Source organism: Peromyscus californicus, unplaced genomic scaffold, assembly GCF_007827085.1.
Source record: "Peromyscus californicus insignis strain IS unplaced genomic scaffold, ASM782708v3 Scaffold_13__1_contigs__length_99412109, whole genome shotgun sequence".
Taxonomy (NCBI): Eukaryota; Metazoa; Chordata; class Mammalia; order Rodentia; family Cricetidae; genus Peromyscus; species Peromyscus californicus.
Window position 1 is genome coordinate 35315173 of NW_026294424.1, and position 18106 is coordinate 35333278.

General features: G+C 44.0%; 1 protein-coding gene across 7 annotated transcripts in view; it reads right to left on the bottom strand.

The window, feature by feature from the left end:
- Positions 1 to 10471, bottom strand: part of Hs3st1 (heparan sulfate-glucosamine 3-sulfotransferase 1) — a 31020-nt gene extending 20549 nt beyond the window's left edge. For 3 of the 7 annotated variants that reach the window (XM_052734826.1, XM_052734821.1, XM_052734822.1), the window contains exon 1: positions 9711 to 10471. The gene's annotated coding sequence lies outside the window, so the exon portion shown is untranslated. Of the gene's footprint in view, positions 1 to 3672; positions 3780 to 9161; positions 9286 to 9710 lie in introns of those variants that run through there. The other 4 variants (XM_052734827.1, XM_052734820.1, XM_052734823.1 and 1 more) reach the window with 4 other exon arrangements.
- Positions 10472 to 18106: the final 7635 nt, after the last annotated feature.

Genomic DNA, 18106 nt, shown 5'->3' on the forward strand with positions numbered 1-18106 from the left:
TCTCCCCTGCTATGTTTTTTGTTTGTTTGTTTGTTTTTTTATCCAGTTTACAATACCAGGCATGGATTCTCTCTGGTGGGGCAGGTCTCAAATCCAACTAGAGAACAGTTGATCATACACATTACAGTAGTACTGCTGTCACATAAGAAGATAGATACACTTGCCTGGCAGGCTGGTTTCATAGATAGTAAGATTCACAGCTGTCTAAGACTATTGATTGACGTCTCCTCACACTTCTCCCGCAGCCTGTACAGCCCCTTCTAGAACTATGATGGACCAGCTTAAAGATGGGCTGTTTCCACTTCCAGCTTAATGTCGCTGTTGTGCATCCGAGGGAATATGGTGTCTTTAGCAACCCTGTCTCACCATCTTGTGCTGGCTGGCAACAAAGAAAATGATAAGCGCTTGTCCTGTTTGGGGGTTCCCTGACCACCAACTCACAAGGATGTATCCCACTCCTGGCACAGGGCTTTTGTTTTAATAACCCATGACTTCTAGGGGCAGCTTTTTCCAGCTATGCAGGGCATTTCCCTTCAAACAGTTTATTAAAAAAATAAATTATATGTTTTAATTTGGTTACAGGATAGTAGGTTTCCATATAGTTTTTTAATATCCCTTCATCGGGTTCACCCTCCTCCCTGCCACCTTGCCTCTCCTATCTTCCCACCCATTTTTACTTAAATCTTTCCTATATCCCCCTGCTCTATCTCCCCATTGCCTGTGTTCTTCTCTCCTCCTGCCCTTTGTACCATTATCCTCCCAATGGCCTCTTTTTAGTTTCCTGACTTCTACAGGTACTGCAAGCTAAACACACAGAATTAGGGATTCTAATACTACGTCTGTAGAGATGAGCTGGGAGCCATGTTTGCATTTAATAAGGCCCTGCTTTAGTGGACCCAGTACTCCTCTGGTCGCCTCACAGGTTGACATTTCTTCTTCCCAGAGACTGCTGAGAAAGATATGGCTCATGATACCATGGGCTTACAGAGAGAATGTGTGTCTCAGTTACTAAATACATACCAGGTTCTGTTTCCCTATTTTAACAGTTAAGTTAAAATAGGCTAGGCTAGGCTGCTCCTTGCTTAGCTCACCAGGGAAAACAACATTTCTTTTTCGTCTTAGACCATTCCCTCAGGCTAAACCATTTCACCTTTGAGATTACAGTGTAACACTTTCCTTAGTGTCATATGATTCAGAATTTTCAGAAAAATAATTTCTAAGAAGAGTCAAGAACCTAGTGAGACTTTGTAAGACATAGAATCAAAGACACATATGACCACAGATGGATCCCAGGACTTGGGGGTACTAAGCACACACCCTACTGCTGACCTACACTCTCAGCCTATACTAAATGAATTCTTTTTTGTTTTGTTTTGTTTTGTTTTTTTGAGACATGGTTTCTCTGTGTAGCTTTGTGCCTTTCCTGGAACTCACTTGGTAGCCCAGGCTGGCCTCAAACTCACAGAGATCCGCCTGGCTCTGCCTCCCGAGTGCTAGGATTAAAGGCGTGTGCCACCACCTCACGGTACTAAATGAATTCTTAAGTATCTGGGATATACCTAAACTGTTCTTTATTATTCATCTCAAATTCAAATTTACATGGCTGTCTTACGTTTCGATCTACAAAGTCTATCAAATTTATACAAGATGACTTTCTGAGCATGGCACCAGGCACTTTTACATCCTTTTCTCTTCATGATAATGTTGAAAAAACTAAGGTCTTGAAAAGTCACCTATACTGAAAGCAAACAGGAGTGTCTATTTCCAGCAAAATAAAAGTAATTCCAAAATAGAATCTCAAGATATCTTCCCTGACACCCTAGCCTGGGGAGGGTCTGTGGGAATCAAGGGCACACCAGGTTTGTAGAGGAGACCAGTTTTCCAGCCTGCTCTGGTCCCTGCCTCTGAAGCAGTTATTTTTCTGAGCACAGCGAGGCGAGCATGCCTTTTCATTTCAGCTTCATCTGCAATCACCTTTCTCTCACTGTATTCTAACTGCTGATATAGGAGTTTGATTGACTCTCCTAAATGAAGAATGAAGACATTTACATAAAACAACCTACTGCAGGGCTTACATGCACTGAATCTGCAGGAATTCTAGGGGAAAGGCGACAAGACGTAAAAATGCTGAAGTGGAAGTTCTTGATGGATAAAAGAAGACGTGAACAGTTTTCAGCCTAAGTGTATTTCTTCACTTACAGAGTGTGGGTTACTCATTTAGTCCTCCAGGGGTTGAATAATCTTAAGCTATCTGCTCGGCACAGGTAGAGGATTCTGGCTGCAGGTCCCACACCTACCAGCTTCTTGCAGGGAATAGGGAGAAAAAAGTGACTCATTTCCAGGCCTCAGTTTCCTTAAGCATAAATCGAAGAAGCTGAGCTCTTCCTTCCACGTTTGCAGGACTGAGAGGGGAGAGAAAGGAAGCAGGTGGAATTATCACCAGCTGCCAAAGCAAGGGCTTATCATTCTACATTCTTTCTGAGTCAGAGGGGTTTGCAAGGCTATGGTAGCCTCGGCAATGGGCCCCTGCTACAGGGTCAGTTACTTGGCTGAATTTATACTTTGGAGACCTTAAAACAATTTGTTGGGTTCTCAAGAACTGGATCTATACCAATTTTGACTATATTTGATCATTTTTTTTCTTTTCTCTCTAATACCTTTCTCTTTTTTTTTTTCTTAAATATTTCTTCCCCCATGAAGTCCTCTGTAATTTCCCCAGATGAAGACTTTCAGGGTTGCTCTTTGAGCCAGTACTTGGGAGCAGACCTGGAGTTCCAGAAACTGAAACAAACAGACACCTCCAGGTCTTCGCTCTCATGGAGCGTATCTCCTTGTGGGGGAGTGTGACATAGTAAGCAAGTGAGTCAGGCAAGGAGCAGGATAATGACAGCTAAGCCCATTCAAGAGCTACACAATTGTCTTAAGAAAGTACTGATGTGAGCAAAGGGAATGGTGACGAAAGAGACCTATCTCTGAGATGAGGCCACTAAAGACAACTGTACATTCCTCACCTTTTGTGCGCAACCTTGCTAATTTATGTGACTTCCCTGAACTGTAAGTTCACCAGGAATCTAAAGCATTTCATCATCTCCTGGACAACTGCCTATCAACAAAGTTTGGGCAGATTTGGAAGATGGAAAGTCAGAGTATCCAAGGTCAAAAGCGCACTTTGTACTCAGAAAAAAAAATTAAATACTTGGTTCCTGAAAGACAAAGTTAATTTCTGTAATAATATTTGTTTCAAATCAGTGCCAGACAAAGAAATTAAAGCTCCAAAGAACTCGTCGCTAAGGATAGAATCTAGGAATGGAAAGTAAATTGGAAAGCACACATGTAAACTATTTCTGGCACATATACATATTCACTGCTCAATTAAAAAGGCACTGAACACCAGTGTTCCCAGCATGGACTCTCTACAAGAACATCTTCCCCACTCCCCTCCATAGCTCCAGAGACCCAATCGCTGTGATCCTGTATTGATGTCTTCCATGTTAGTCTATAGCATCATTGCTTGGTTTGGCAGTCCATCATCACATTTAACGCAATGTCCAGTCAAAGGAAGATGCTCAACAAACATGCCCACTCATCACTTTGTTGGGGAATATTGTTTTAGGGTATATTACTTTTGTTTATGCTGCATGTGTTTAACTCTGTGAAGCCGTGTTACCTTACCTGTATAAAACACCTGATGGTCTAATAAGGAGCTAAACGGCCAATGGTGAGGCAGGAGAAAGGATAGGTGAGGCTGGCAGGCAGAGAGAAGAAATAGAAGGAGAAATCTGGGAGGAAAGAAAGATCAAGGAGTGAGATAGGAAGGAGGAGGATTTCAGGGGCCAACCACCCAGCCACCCAGCTACATAGCCAAACACAGAGAAAGAAGGAAAGAAAAGGTATACAGGAAGAGAGAAAGATAAAAGCCTTGAGGCCAAATCCTAAATTAAAGGATAATTTAAGGAAAACTGGCTAGAAATAAACCAAGCTAAGGCTGGTCATTTATAAATAATAATAAGCCTCCATATGTGTGATTTATTTAGGAACTGGGTGTCAGGCCCCCTCAAAGAGTAAAGAGCCAAAAACCAACCAACATCACTTTGAAAAAAAAGTTAGATATTCAGAGAAATATCAGAGATTAATTTGAAACTGCAAAATACAATCAAGACTCTATATTCCCATACTGAAAATGGTTTTGTGTCAGATAGTGAAACTTGATATTGATTACATTGAACTAGCACCTAGACTACGTGCCAAAGGCCTCCCGACTTGCCAGATACCCTTACATTTTGTATCGCACTTCCCTGATTTCTTTTTAAATCCTCAGTGTAGGACAATCTAAGTAGGAGAGATTTTCATTAGTTCTCTCCCTTTGTCTCCTCCCCTAGAAGATGTGCACAGGGATGAGGGGTTCCATCTGTTTTATTCCCTGCTGTGTTACTGGTAGGAAGAACAGGGAGTGTTGCCGGGCTGGAACTCAGCAAATGACTTAAAGGTGTAAATGGGATTCGGAAACTGCTTACTGAGACAAGGACCAGAGGCATCCCCAAGTGACTGAAGCAGATGCCTCATCCACGTGGAAGGAAGTGATTACAGCAGTCTCTATCCCTTTCCCTACACTCCTATTGCGATTGTACAGGTAAGATCTTCAGTGTCGCATTACAACCCAAATTCCATTCTATCCCAGGCACCAGAAGCCACAGACTGCAGGCCTGTGGGAGAACTCTGGGGTCCCTTCATAGAAAAATGCCCTGTTGGGCCCACATGTACTATTTAGACATGTTGAATTAGCTGCTAGAACCTGATGTCAGGAAATTTTACGTAAAACTATGAACCTGCAATTTATCTTAAGCAGTAAACAAAACCTGGCGAGGTTAGGACACAGGTTTCACTGGCAACAAAGTTGGATCTGAGCTCACATTGGTGTTCTACCCAGGCTGCTTCTTGCCTGGCAGCTGAAGGCATTGCCATTTGCGACCCCTGCTGGAAAGCTACCAAAAAGCAGGCAGCATGAAGGAGAAAAAAATAAGAAAAAAAATGTCCTTTGGGATCTATTTCTGTTATGTTTAAGCCATTCCTTGGAAGAATAATGTATTCATTTTTCTAGTCCTCTCCTGGTAGCACATAACTATTGACAAACTATGGCCCAGTAAATATTATTCTAACGGCCTGCAAAAGCTATGGACTTAATTCCCTGTGGGTGGAGGGAGCTGAGAAGGCTTCGTGCCAGAGGCAGTCCTGAAGATGGATCGTGGAGGCTGTATGCATCAGCTTCTTACAATGCTGCTTGACTCAGACACAAAAAAAGGAATTTGTTTGAAGACTATGTGTTGCCTCTAGGAGCTAGTGAGATGCTGAAAATCCAGGATTGGAAAATGAGAAGGAATGAAGGGAACTAGACTCCAGAGATGATGTCAAGATGGTGCCCGAGGAATAGTTCCACTGGGAGCACATCTTGAGACTTGGATGCTGCTGCTGCTGACGCCAGCCACTCGATCCATGACCCAAGTGGGTGATAAACACTCAGCAGTTCCTGTGTCCTTAACCTGCTCCCTCCAGATTCCAATCCTCTGGTGGGATCATTTAACTGAACCTGAGTTCAGGGCTGCAAGGTACAAACTAGGAAAAGAAACTCCACCTCCAATGAGGAGCATCTATCTGAAGCAAGACAGTGAGGTTCTCTATAGAAGATGAGATTTGGTTGCTGAATGCTTTCCAGCCATGTACTAGGGCGTCAAGTGGTGATGCAGGGAGAGGCACCCAAAGCAGTATTGAAGGCTGTAATGAGAACACATAGATCTGAATTCCAATCTGGAATCCGCTGTACCTTTAGAAAACTGACAACGTTTCCTAATCTGCAGATTCTCAATTGTTAAAATAGAAATGATGCCATCTGCTCTCCTGAATGGCGGTGAAGATTTTGTTCAATCATTCATTCACTTTTCCAAACACATTATGGACTGCCTATTAAGTGCTTGATACTGAACTAGGCTCTGGGGACAAATTCTGGAAAAAAAGAAAGAAGAAAAAGGAAGAAAAGCAAGCACTCTGTGCAGATGACCAAGTTAGAAAAGGGATACCCACAAAACTGGTCATGCTTCACTCTCCCCGAGTTGAGTCATTGCTTGTTAACTTTTCTCTGTTTTTGATTAAGCGATATTATGTCCCTCCCTTTAAATACATTTCCTTAAGACACGTGTACATACTGAACTTAAAAGCAAAACTACAGCAAAAACCTTTAAAGGGCAAGGGATGTAGGTCAGTTGGTAGAGTGCTTGCCTAGCATGCTAGTTCGAACTCTAGCCCTACACAATAACCAGGTGCTATAGTTCATGTCTAGAACCCCAGCACTTGGTACTGGGAAGAGGAGGGCCAGATGATGTCCAAGGTCATCTTTAGCTACATAGCAAATTTGAGATAAGGCCAGGATATATGACTGTCTCACAAAGACAAAGAAGAAAAAGCAACTCTAAAACTGAATATTGATCCTGAAAATTAAAATTATAATTCTTAGAAACAGTAGGGCTCAGTGTTGATGTAATTCATGTAGAGAGCCCATAAGATGAAGCTTATTTAAATCTGCCCTCATTTAATGTTTAGTTCCTGTGATGGACTCGGGCACACCCCAATTACAAATAACATGAACATTGAGTAGATATAAAATAAAAATGCCAGAAAGGCATTTTAGATAAAAAAATTTCACAAATGTTATTGTAGTAGGTTATTGTCGGCGAAGTATCTTTCATGTGTATTTTATCACTTCCTCTTAATCACCCTCCAGTCACTAATCTTCAGGAAAGACTGTGAGGTTTAGAAAGAGAAAACAGTCAGGTTAAGGTCATAGGGCCAGAAGTTGGCTTCACCCCCATCTGCAGTCTCTTGCTTTCTCTTTCCAGAAGGACAGCCTGGCAGAAAGCAGAAGGCCCGTGCCCAGGCTGGTGACTAGGGAACAGCAGTGTTGGTCTTTTCTAACCTCAGCTGGAAAGTCCCTACCTTTGGTAACATCTAGGAAGCTAGTACACTTGTCACAGAGCAGCCAGGAAAGTTCTACACTTTGGAACTCGGGCCCTAGAACTGGTGTCTAGACGCTCGTGACAGGCACAGGTTAAAACTCATGAAAGCATCCACATGTTTGACCACCCCTGCCTCCAAATCTAATCACCTAGGAGAGAACATGTCTCAGTCCTGCTGGTAGCTGTGTGCCACCCAGTGTATGTTCTTGGTCTCAGAAAGGCAGAGCACAAAGTCAAGCAGCACCTACCAGCCAACCCATTCCCAGCTGCTTTCAAATTGCCACTGAATTTTTACTTAAGACAAGAAAAGCTCCCATGAAGCTTTTCCCTTCAGAGAATCCCTGGGATTTTTCAAGGCAGAGAATTTCTTTTGAGGATGAAAACACAAGTCTCAGCTATATAAAGGAGTTTGAGTAAGGCAAAGCTTACTCTGCTTAACAAGCTGTAGGAAGAGGATAATCCGCTGGAGAGAGCGCCTCTGCTCCTACACCAGAAGCAAGGGCCCTCAATGTGTCCAAAATTCCCTTTGCAAGACCAAGGTATCACTTCCTCACCAGTTTCCCTGTTCAAAACTTCCCATCTTAAAGGTGTGCAATGCACAGCAACTTGGCATAGGATGTGAAGCCCAGAAGCATAGCTCAGCCCTGCTCACTAAGACATCTTCTCTGGCTGCTGGCTAATTAACTGCAGAGACTTAAGAGTGCTTAGTCAGGAAGTTGTCCATCCCTGTCGAACAAGAGTTAGATGGGTAACTGACGCCATGGAGGCTCTTTGAAAAGTTGACCTTCTTATACCTGGCTGTAGAGAGGGGTGGTGTTCGGGGTGGGGGTAACCTTACATAACACAATGGTCCATTTCCACATTATTTTTCCAGTTCTGTGAATGGAAAAATCTAAGCATGCTGGAAAAAGGAACAGCACAACGATTTGAAGCTTAAGAGTTCATCTGGAATTTTGGAAGGTCCAGCTAATTCTAACTGTGGCTGGGAAAGTAGAAAGCAAGAATAATAATTCCTAGGGTCAAAAGGAATCAGTACTTTAGAAATTCAGGGGTTAGGGGTGCAGAAGTGGAGCTCTCTCTATTTCCTTTTATTAAAAACTACAGTTAAATATAGATTTCCTGGAATTAACTCCTAGGTGGAAGCTGGTAACTGAATTTCAACAAATACATTGTTATTTGAGAGCAAAGCTGAGACCACAGGACTTTGTTCTCTCTCCAGCAGCTGGTCAAACACCCAGCCAGGGCTGGGGCACATGGGGACTGTGCTGGGGCCTGCTCCCCAGGGGTGGCAGGGGCTAGGGGCTGGGTCAGCCTTGGGTGCTGGTGGAGCTCTCCCTGAGAATGGTGAGCTCAGACTGAAACAGGGATGCGCTCTCTCCTTTTCTCCTGTCCACTTTCTTGTCTCCTCAGCCCAATTCCTGGCTTACTAGAGACTGCTTCTGGGAGAGCAGTTTCAAGACGGTGGATCCATAGTTGCCTCCTTGGGATCCCCCCAGAGCATCTTAGCATAGTTATGGATAAAAATAGCCCAGGATAACATAACGCAGAGGGAAGAGGAGGAGTAAGTCTCGCGCAAGGCAAGGCAAGGCAAGGCAAGGCAAGGCAAAGCAAGGCAAAGCAAGGATACCACAGCTTCTGCATAGTGGGAGTTAGAGAGAAAGGGTGCTCCTCCGGGTCCGGAGGAGAGCCCTGCCTGTGCAAATAAGATCAGGTGCCCCCTTAGCTTAGGTTGTGCCAATACATGATCTGAAGAATCCACAAATAATTGCTGAGTCTGGCACAACCCACCAATCCTTGGCCCACATCTGGCTTCAGCGTTGCTTTCTTCATCCTACCACTGGCTCGAGCCCCAGGTTCGGAGAGCTCGCCCTCCAGTTCCAGGAAAGGCAGGTTCCAGAGGGGGAAGCCTTGGAGTTCACTGCTGCAAAGGCGGGTGTGGGGGGGGGGGGGGGTTCACCTGAAGATGTCGGGCTATGAGTAAGCCCTGCTCGTTCTAAATACAGGCTCCCCTGGTTCGTGTCCCGACATCCTTTAACATCCCCCCATCCACCTCCTCCGTCGGCGATTCCCGAAATAGATACCCAGGTGGGGAAAAAAAAAGTAAAAAGTAACATGAAAATTTAACTGCGGTTTGTAACTGGTTTTCTTAATACTTACAGTCCTGCCTGCCGCCTTCCTCTTCGATTACCCCGGGAGATGATCGGTCTCCCCATTACAGCTACTGAACGCAAAGGCACACCAGACCAAGGCTTGCACATCCCAGATGCCCCATCCCGGAGTGACTCCAGTCAGCTGTCCCCGCTGCCCAGTTCTCCGCCCCTAGTGGTACCCCGGTTCGGCAAGCGCTGCGCCCCAGCTGCACTTGCACAGGGTCCTAGAGAGAATCAGCGGCGCCGAGGAACGGACAACGACGACCCTCCTGAGTCAGGTAGGGACGCAAGTCCCCGTCTTTTAAGAGTCAGAAACTCCGGTCCCTTAGAGTCCATCTCGTGAATTCTAGAGATGCAGTTCCAGGGCAGGAGACAGGAGGATTCGAAAACCCCGAGTCTTCCTTCCGTGTACTCTCCACTCTAACTGCTTCACCCTGCACTCATCTTAGGCTTTACACTTGCCCTAAGTCGGGACGCCAGAAGAAGAAGGCGCCTAGGCAACCCTCACCGGCCACTCCCCAGCCTGACACCTTTACCCCTTGCGCGCAGCGCTCACCTGAGTCGTTTACCCGTCCAGCCGGTCAGGCGCCCTCAATCTTCTCTCCGGCCGGGCCATGGGCAGCACCACCTCCAAGCATCTGATCCCTTTGGAGCAAATGTCACCTCCGGGCGGACGAGCCGGGAAGGAACACAAGCACTCACCGAGAGAGACCCGGCGGTGGCCGCAGCTCGTGGCTGCAGCGCTCAGAGGACCTTGCAGACAGACGTTTTAGTGCCGGGATCCGAAGATGGGAGGAGCAGGAGGAGGAGCAGAAGCCGGAGGAGGGGACAGAGGAGGCCGACGCTCGGGGAGAGCGCGGAGGGCAGAAGAGGATCGCTAGCGCCCACTGCTGCCGCTTTGGCTCCGGTGCTGCCCCGAGTCCCGCCTCTCCTGTGTGTCCCTGCCAGCCAACTTCCAGCGACCCAGCCTAGCACCTGGCTTTTGCCGCTTTTCGGTCCCGAAGGAGCCGTCTCTGCTGCTCACCCAGTGCGGCGGCTCCTTGGATTTCAGTTTAAGGGGAGAGACTAGCGCAGCCTGGAAGGTGGGACGTGTGGCTTGAGTGACTTCATCAACCTTGCAAACCCTGGAATCCCAGTGCGCTCTCTGACCCCCGCTGGCTCTGAACCGGGGGCCATCTGTTCATTACCCCTTTGGCAAACTTGGCGTGGTCCCCAAGACCCTCGCAGTACCCACGTGTGTTCACATCAGCGTTCCCTACCAGCAGGTGACTCGCCTTAGGCTTCTTGTGCTTGGTGCACAGACCTGGACGTCTCCTGAGCCCTTCGCTCCATCTTGCGCTGCAGCGGGGACAGAAGCCGTTAGAAGAGCGGGCTTCAGAGTGTGCAGTGCCGCGATAAAACACACTCTCTCCTTCGGTTTCGCCTCAAAAAAAAAAAAAAAAAAAAAAAAGATGATTGGAACTTAACAAGGCGAGCGCGGAGGATTCAGCTCTCCTTTAGCAAAAGTAACTAGGTTGGCAAATTTCACCTCTGAAACTAATCAAGGTCTTCCTGCGTTCCAAAGCTGAGAGGTTTTGTGTGAAAGCCAACCTGCATATTGTGACTCAGTTTAAGAAGTGGAGGGCAGCGGAGCTGGAATCTCCTTGGAGACACTGAACTGCTTCAGCCAAAGCAAGTCGCCTTCCAAAGCATGTTACCAAAAGAAAAAAGAAGGGCGGGCAGAGGGTGGGGGTGAAAAGGAGGAAGTCTTCAAGAGGGAGCCAAATACAAGATACAAATCAAAACAACTTCCTTAGCTTTTAATATCTTCCATATCTTAAAATTTAGAATATAAACATTTATCATTTGCATTTCTAGAATCAATATCTCTCATCTGAGGGGGGAATTTTCTTTAGGAAATTGACCACTTAACTGGTGCAAAGGTTAGCCTCGATCCTTTTAGAAAACAAAGGAATGCCCAGTACAGTATATTGTGGATAAAGCCAGAAGCATCTTGGAGACCATGGCCAATTAATCCGAGGAAATGTAAAGCTGACATGCCTATTTCAGGTTAAAAAAAAAAAAAAGTGCATTTACAAAAGTCGCTTTAAATATGCATCTTGAAAAGTCTCAGCATGTAAAATTTCCATTAGATTTAGAGACATTTTACCAAGTTGTGTAAAATCCTATGAATGGCTGTCGTGGCCAAACGGAGAGCTAAGATTAAAGGGTAGCCCATTATCAATTATGTTCTCCATAAGCTTCTACCAGATGCCAAGCACAGTGAAGATCTGGAGTCCTTAAACATAGGGAGGGGTATTGATGCCCTAAGTTGGTAAAGGTCATTTTTCCTATGAGTTCAAAGTGTTTCAGTGCCTGACACACGGTATGAATTCCACAAGTCATCCCTGAGACACAAAGGGAGATTAGAAAGGATTCTTCTATCCACACCCTGGAAGTCAGAGGCCAATTAACCAGCTTTCTTGATTACCTACCACAAAACCTCAAAAGAAGCTAAAATCCCAGGCCTAGGCTCCGAGTCTTCCTTAGTTACCTCCCTCTGCAGAAGTGACTCTAGGCATTTTCCTCAAGTGATAAGAGTTGAAGCACAGGCATCACAATTGCCCTCCCACCACAATTTCCTCAAACACTTACTGATCAATATCAATATTCTTAGATTTAGGTAAATAAAAATACCAATAGACGTTTTGGCTGTTCTTTGGCTGTATGAGCTTAGACTTTGAGCCCTCTCCTTGATGTTTTCTGGGCCTGGCTTCTGCTCACTCAGTGTAGATCTCAGCTCTGCTGTATCATCTCTCATACTGCATTGAAGAGAGCTGCTTTTGCATCTGGCTTCTCCAGTTGATTAGAAGAGACTTGGGCATGAGCAACCATGGCATAATTATCTCTTACCAACCCTTTGTAGGTTGTCTGACATATAACCTAAGGGATAAAACAAGAAACAAAAACAAACTAACCAACAAAACCCCAAATAACAACATCCACAAAAACCACAGCAAATACACAAACAAAAACATAAAAATAGTCAGTAAGGGCTGGAGATATGGCTTTCTAGTTAAGAGCTAGCATTGTTCCAGCAGTGGACCAGTGTTCTATTCTTAGGACAGAGGGCTCACATCACCTGTAACTTTAGTGCATCCAACACCCTTTTCTAACCTAACAGGCACTGCTCTCCTTACATACAAGTATGCACATACAAACACACACACACACACACACACACACACACACACACCCCTAAAATTAAACATGAATTTTTTTAAATTTACATATTTGATACTTTAAAGATGGTTTGATTTGGTTCTGACAGGTTTCCATATCAGTATGGTGGGTGTGAGAATTGAGGCCCATAAGAGACATGCTAGGAACCAACTTCAGAAAACCAGCTGTCACTCATGGTTCTTTGACCCAAGCCAGTCCCACCAACTAGAAAACAAGAGTGTATTGCAGATGATTTCTACACCACTAGTATTCAAGCTGTTATAAAAGTTTCTGGAAACTTGATATGAGAGAGAGATGGAACATTAAGATGTCACTGTCTCCAGGAGCAGTAAGGCTTATGTGTACAAGGCACCTTTGCAGAGACTCATTCATCCTGGCTAAACTTTAAACTCTGTCCACAGATCAAAGCTAAAGCCGCGAGAAGGAAACAAAGGCTGGCGACCTATGACTTTGGTCAACAATCTGCAATAATAGCATTTAAGATAGAGCCAAGACTTGAGCCAGGTGCTGTGCGGAATGAATTATGTACACTACGCGTGGCCATTGTGTGTGTGTGTGTGTGTGTGTGTGTGTGTGTGTGTGTGTGTGTGTGTGTGTGATATGCAAGTTTACTTGTTATAGTATATATGAAGGCCAAAAGTTGATTGGATTGGGTACCTTTTCTATATCTTGACCCCTTATATTTTGAGACATGTTCTCTCACTAAACCTGAAAATTACCACTTCCCTAGACGGACTGGCCAGTGTCTACCTTCCCCCACCACATCAAGGTTCTGCCTTCCTCCTTCTATCCTCAGCATTGGAGTCACAGATGCACTGGGGGATCCTTACACTTGCAGGGCAAGCAATTCACTTTTTGAGCCCTCTTCCCAACATGCATCTGCTGCTGTTCTTACAGCAACCTTATTAGAAACAAAAAAATCCTACTTTACAAGTAGGATAACTTATTCCACACAGAAAGGAACCTGTTAACCTGTTTAAGGTGACACACTAATACTTTTCTCTTAGCCATTCCCAGGGATCATTAGACCTTCTCTGTTTTTCAATTGTGAGTTAGTGCACCAGGTAAAGCAGTTAATCTGGACAGCTCCTCTTCCAGTTAAAACTAGACTTATAGTCCAGTGTTATCAATAACTGAATGATTTAGTTATGTTTCTTATTGTTGGTATACTTTTCCTGTCTTTCAGTTATGTGATGGATGAGGAGATCAGGGGGAGAGGAAGCAGGGAGAGGAGGAATGGAACAGAGTGAACCTGCTTCTTCTGAGGACTGAGGATTCACACTCACTATTTGACCAAACTCAGAGGAATCTTACCTACGATCCCTGCCTAAAGGGCTGCCCTATATCCTCTCTTCTCATAATGGATGTTTGAGTCTTTCAGGTTAATAGCCTGAATTTTAAGGAGTCCAGTGGGATTCTTTACAAGCAGTAGAAATTGGGATCAGGTTAAAAATCCAATTTTAATAAACTTTCCAGGTCCTGATTTAGATGGTGTGCTAATGGCTCTCTGTGCTGAATCACCCTAAAAGTCAAATGTATTTTTAAAAGGTCCTCCTTGTAGGAGAGGCTTGATGGATATTGCTTAATTGTGCATTGTGTATTCCTGTCTTCATCAAAAGCCATCATCTAAAATTGAAGCGAGCTGATAGGAAATGAAGCCGTACTTTGAGCCGGTTGGTTACAGGGAACGCTTTGGGGTTGCAGGATAATTTTCACTCCTTTGGACCACAACAAAGAGAGCATGATTACACTGTGTGAAATGGCATCCTCAAATCACTCCACTAATTCGATTGTGCTGGGGTCTAAGACTGTTTCTGTTTCTTTTGATTTGCTAATTAGCCAGAGTTGTCTGCTTAGGAAAGAGGAAGCCAGGGTCATGTCCACAAACATGAAGGCTGGGATGTCCTTCCAACTCAGCTGACCATCACTTGCCTACCCTGCAGCCCATCCCAAATCCCAATCTGTCTACACTCATGTACAAACAATCCACCCTTCTACGATTTAAGAGGTTATGTGATGATTTTCTTTTCTCTGAAAATATGACCTGATTTCTTCTTGTCTTGTGTGATCACAGGGCTAAATTTGGACTTTTGACTCTATAAGCCCCTTCATTTTCATCTGCTAGGATTTAAAAATGGTTGGATTTCCCACCACCACAAGCACAAATTGCCCGTTTTTAAAGGCTTAATCCCAAAGGTGGCTTCATGTGGAGAAAAGGGATGTTTTTTGTTTTGTTTTGTTTTTGTTGGTGGTGGTTTTTTGAGACAGGGTTTCTCCATGTAGTTTTGGTGCCTGTCCTGGATACCACTCTGTAGACCAGGCTGGCCTCGAACTCATAGAGATCCTCCTGGCTCTGCCTCCTTAGTGCTGGGATTAAAGGCCTGCGCCACTGCCAGGAAGTTGTTTTTAATAGGTGATGCCCAGAGGAAGGTCTTTGGGCCACTGAGGTTGGGCCCATGAAAGGGGTTAAGATACTTCTCTGTGAATGCTTAGTCATTCTCCTGAGAGTGGTTAAAATGGCAGTAAGCCCACAAAAGTTTGAGGACAAGTCTGAGTTTGCTGTGTCACTCAGATAAATGCTGGGCATGGCTGCAGCCCCAGTGCCAGAATGGGGCAGTGAGAGTGGCAGAGATAGACTCACTCACTGATCAGCCAGTCTGGCAGAAATGGCAAGCTCAAGGTTGAATGAGAGTCCATGTCCCAAGGGGTGGGGGGGAAAGGTGGAGAGCAATGGGGGAGGATACCTGATATCTTTCTCTGGTTCCAAATGAGCACACCTAGGCATAGGCAAGCACATCTTCACACACACACATGCATATACCACATCCATCCACAGGCACACGTGCACACACACACACACACACACACACACACACCCCACACGCACAAATAAAATAATAAAAGAAAAAAGAAAAAGCATAAGGCTATCCAGTCACTTCATAGTTTGAGCTAAGCTGGATTGCCCTAGCCCTTGCTCTGGCCACTGCAACCCACATCAGGTGATACAGTCTAGGGGAAGTCCTTACAAGAAATCTGTACCACAGGCTTGGGCTTTAGTCTCCAGAACTGTGTTGTGACTGCAGCTTCTTCACTTTGTAAGTAGCACTGTCTCTACTCTTTTGTTAGGGCAACAAAAATGGACTAAGACACATGAATTAAAATTGTACTCTATGATGCTGTTAGTATAAAGATAACTTCATTATTCTTGTTTATTTAAAAGTCTTCTTTAGCTTCCTATCTGCTTTTCTTCAGACTTGAACATCAGTTGTAAAACAGTTAGACTCTCAATGCATTCTGAACTCTAGGCACTGAGCCAATGACAGCTGAGGACCAGGTTGGCTCTGTGCAGAAGAGGATACCATGGAGCCGGGGTGCTTAGCTGGTGAGGATGAAGGGTGGCTGTTAAAGGGTATTTTGCACATATGGCTGAGAATCCCATTGTTGGGTTGGACTAACAGCTATAAACAGCATACTGCTTTCATTTGTCATCTTCTGCCAAACTTTGCCCCAAATTATACACACTAGTGACACAGAAACTGCCACATTGAAGGAGCTAAGTGGTCTCCTTGTTCACATTATTTGATTCTACTTCAACTGCAATACCTTCAGGCAATAAAAAAACATGGCACTTCTTTTGATTTTAGGTATCCTGGGACCAAAGCTAGCTGGCCCTCTGAGGGTCTTGATGATGTTTCTCCTTTGGATCTTACTCAAAACTACTGGGGATTACCTTGTATTTAAAAAAGATAAAAATTAAAAAGGTTTCCCTCTCCTTACAACCCCGTCCATTCGTCAAACCAACTTTTCCAGACTCGCTCCTCCGCAGCAGCTCTGTGCTGGGCATGTGGGCAGAGATTTATGGAGAAGATGAAATTCAATTCCATTACTAAAGGAACTCATAGATGTGAATGGGATGAACATAAACCTATAGTTGTATACTATGAGTTTCCCAAGCTCCTGACCCTTTGGGTACCAAGAAGCCAAAAGGAGCTCTGAGTCCTCTGCCCTTCCAACTCACCTTCAAATGCCAGCATTAAGCAGCATATGGAAAGCTTAGCAGTGCTCTCTTCTCTGGGGATCACTATAAAGGTCTCTCTCTCCATGTGGCCCTTCAGGTACCTAAAACTGATAAGGTTTCTATTTGCCATCTTTGGGAACAAATTTCTTATGAAATAAATTGTAGTTACACTTAAAAATACCACAGTATATTATCTCTCTAAAATCCATCCATCTGTATACCAATATATTGTCTGTCTATCATCTACCTATCATCTGTCTATATATCTATCTAGTATTCATTTATCTATATACCAATCTATCATCGGTCTTTCATCCACCTAACTGCCCATCATTTATATATCCCTCTGTCTACATCTCTACCTATTATCATTCTATTTATCTGTTTATCATTGATCTATCATTGATCTATCCATCTACCTATCATGTATCTATCTTCTACATATCATCTTTCTATCATCTACCTACCTATCATCTGTATATCCTTTTTTCTATCCCTCTGCCAATTATCAATCTATTTACTTGCCTATCATTTATCTATCTATCATCTGTCTATTGTCTATACTTTTGTGATAGTAATACATACATTATATCATGCTTTTGAAATTTATATAATTAGTTCCTAAATGAAAAAAGTGTTAATTTACACTTAAAATAAATGTCTTTCAATATTTGCCATAATATCATTAAGTAAGTTTTTTTAATAAATTAAAAATAGATATTCCATATGAAATTAGAAATGTCAATTAGACTACATGAAACAAAATAAGAAAAGCATGTGGGTAAAATACAAATGATTTATTTAACTCCATGTTAGGAGATTTCAATATATTTTGTACATGTCTCAATTTCACACATAAACATGGAGAGTCAGAATTGAAGGTTGAATGTTCCAGCTGCGAACAGTATGAACAGTATGCTGGCTGGAGAGGCAGACCAAATGCAAACCTGACATTCTGTTTCCCTTGCATGTGTGTATCATAGATCCAGAGAGACGAATGTAGTATATTCTACATTATTTCCTCAAATAAAGAGAGTTGAGTTCCTCATGCCTTCAAAATGTACTTACATTCCAGGAATGTAACTCTCCATAAAGTATTTAAATGCAATATTCATGATATTGTTGTAATTGCATTGCATAAACTAATTGACAAAAGAAAATGCTAGGCTTAAGAGCTCAGTTCTCTGTGTAATTGGGCTCCTCTTCCCACATATAATCAGCCTTTAACTAGAAAAGCTATTATGGTCTCCAAGTTCCCAGGCATACCCTAGCTCTCTTTGAGGTCCTTGATTTCATGTGATGCTCTGTCAGCATTTGTGTCAAAGGCTGTGCCTACTCAGCCCAGCATAGAGGATAGTAGACCATGGTGGTACCCAGGTGAAGTAGCAGTGACACCCTTGTCCCCAGGGAGGTACTTATCAGAGAGGTGTTGGCCCATTGTACGTAGGATTTAAGGCCCTTCTCCAGCTCCTTCCTGTTCATTCTCTGGTGAGGGCATGCCTCTACGGTTTCACCTTTTCCTGGAAGCCACTTTGAGTTGGCAGGGGTGCTGCCTGCCAAAGAGGATGGAGGAATGCATTTATTGACAGATGTGAAAAGGATCACTGCAGATACTTCCATCAGTTCAATCCTTTCTTCTTTAGGGATCAAAGTGTCTTCAGGGAGTGGCCAGCTGGCGAGGGTTCCTGACTGTTACTCAGGAATATTTTCCT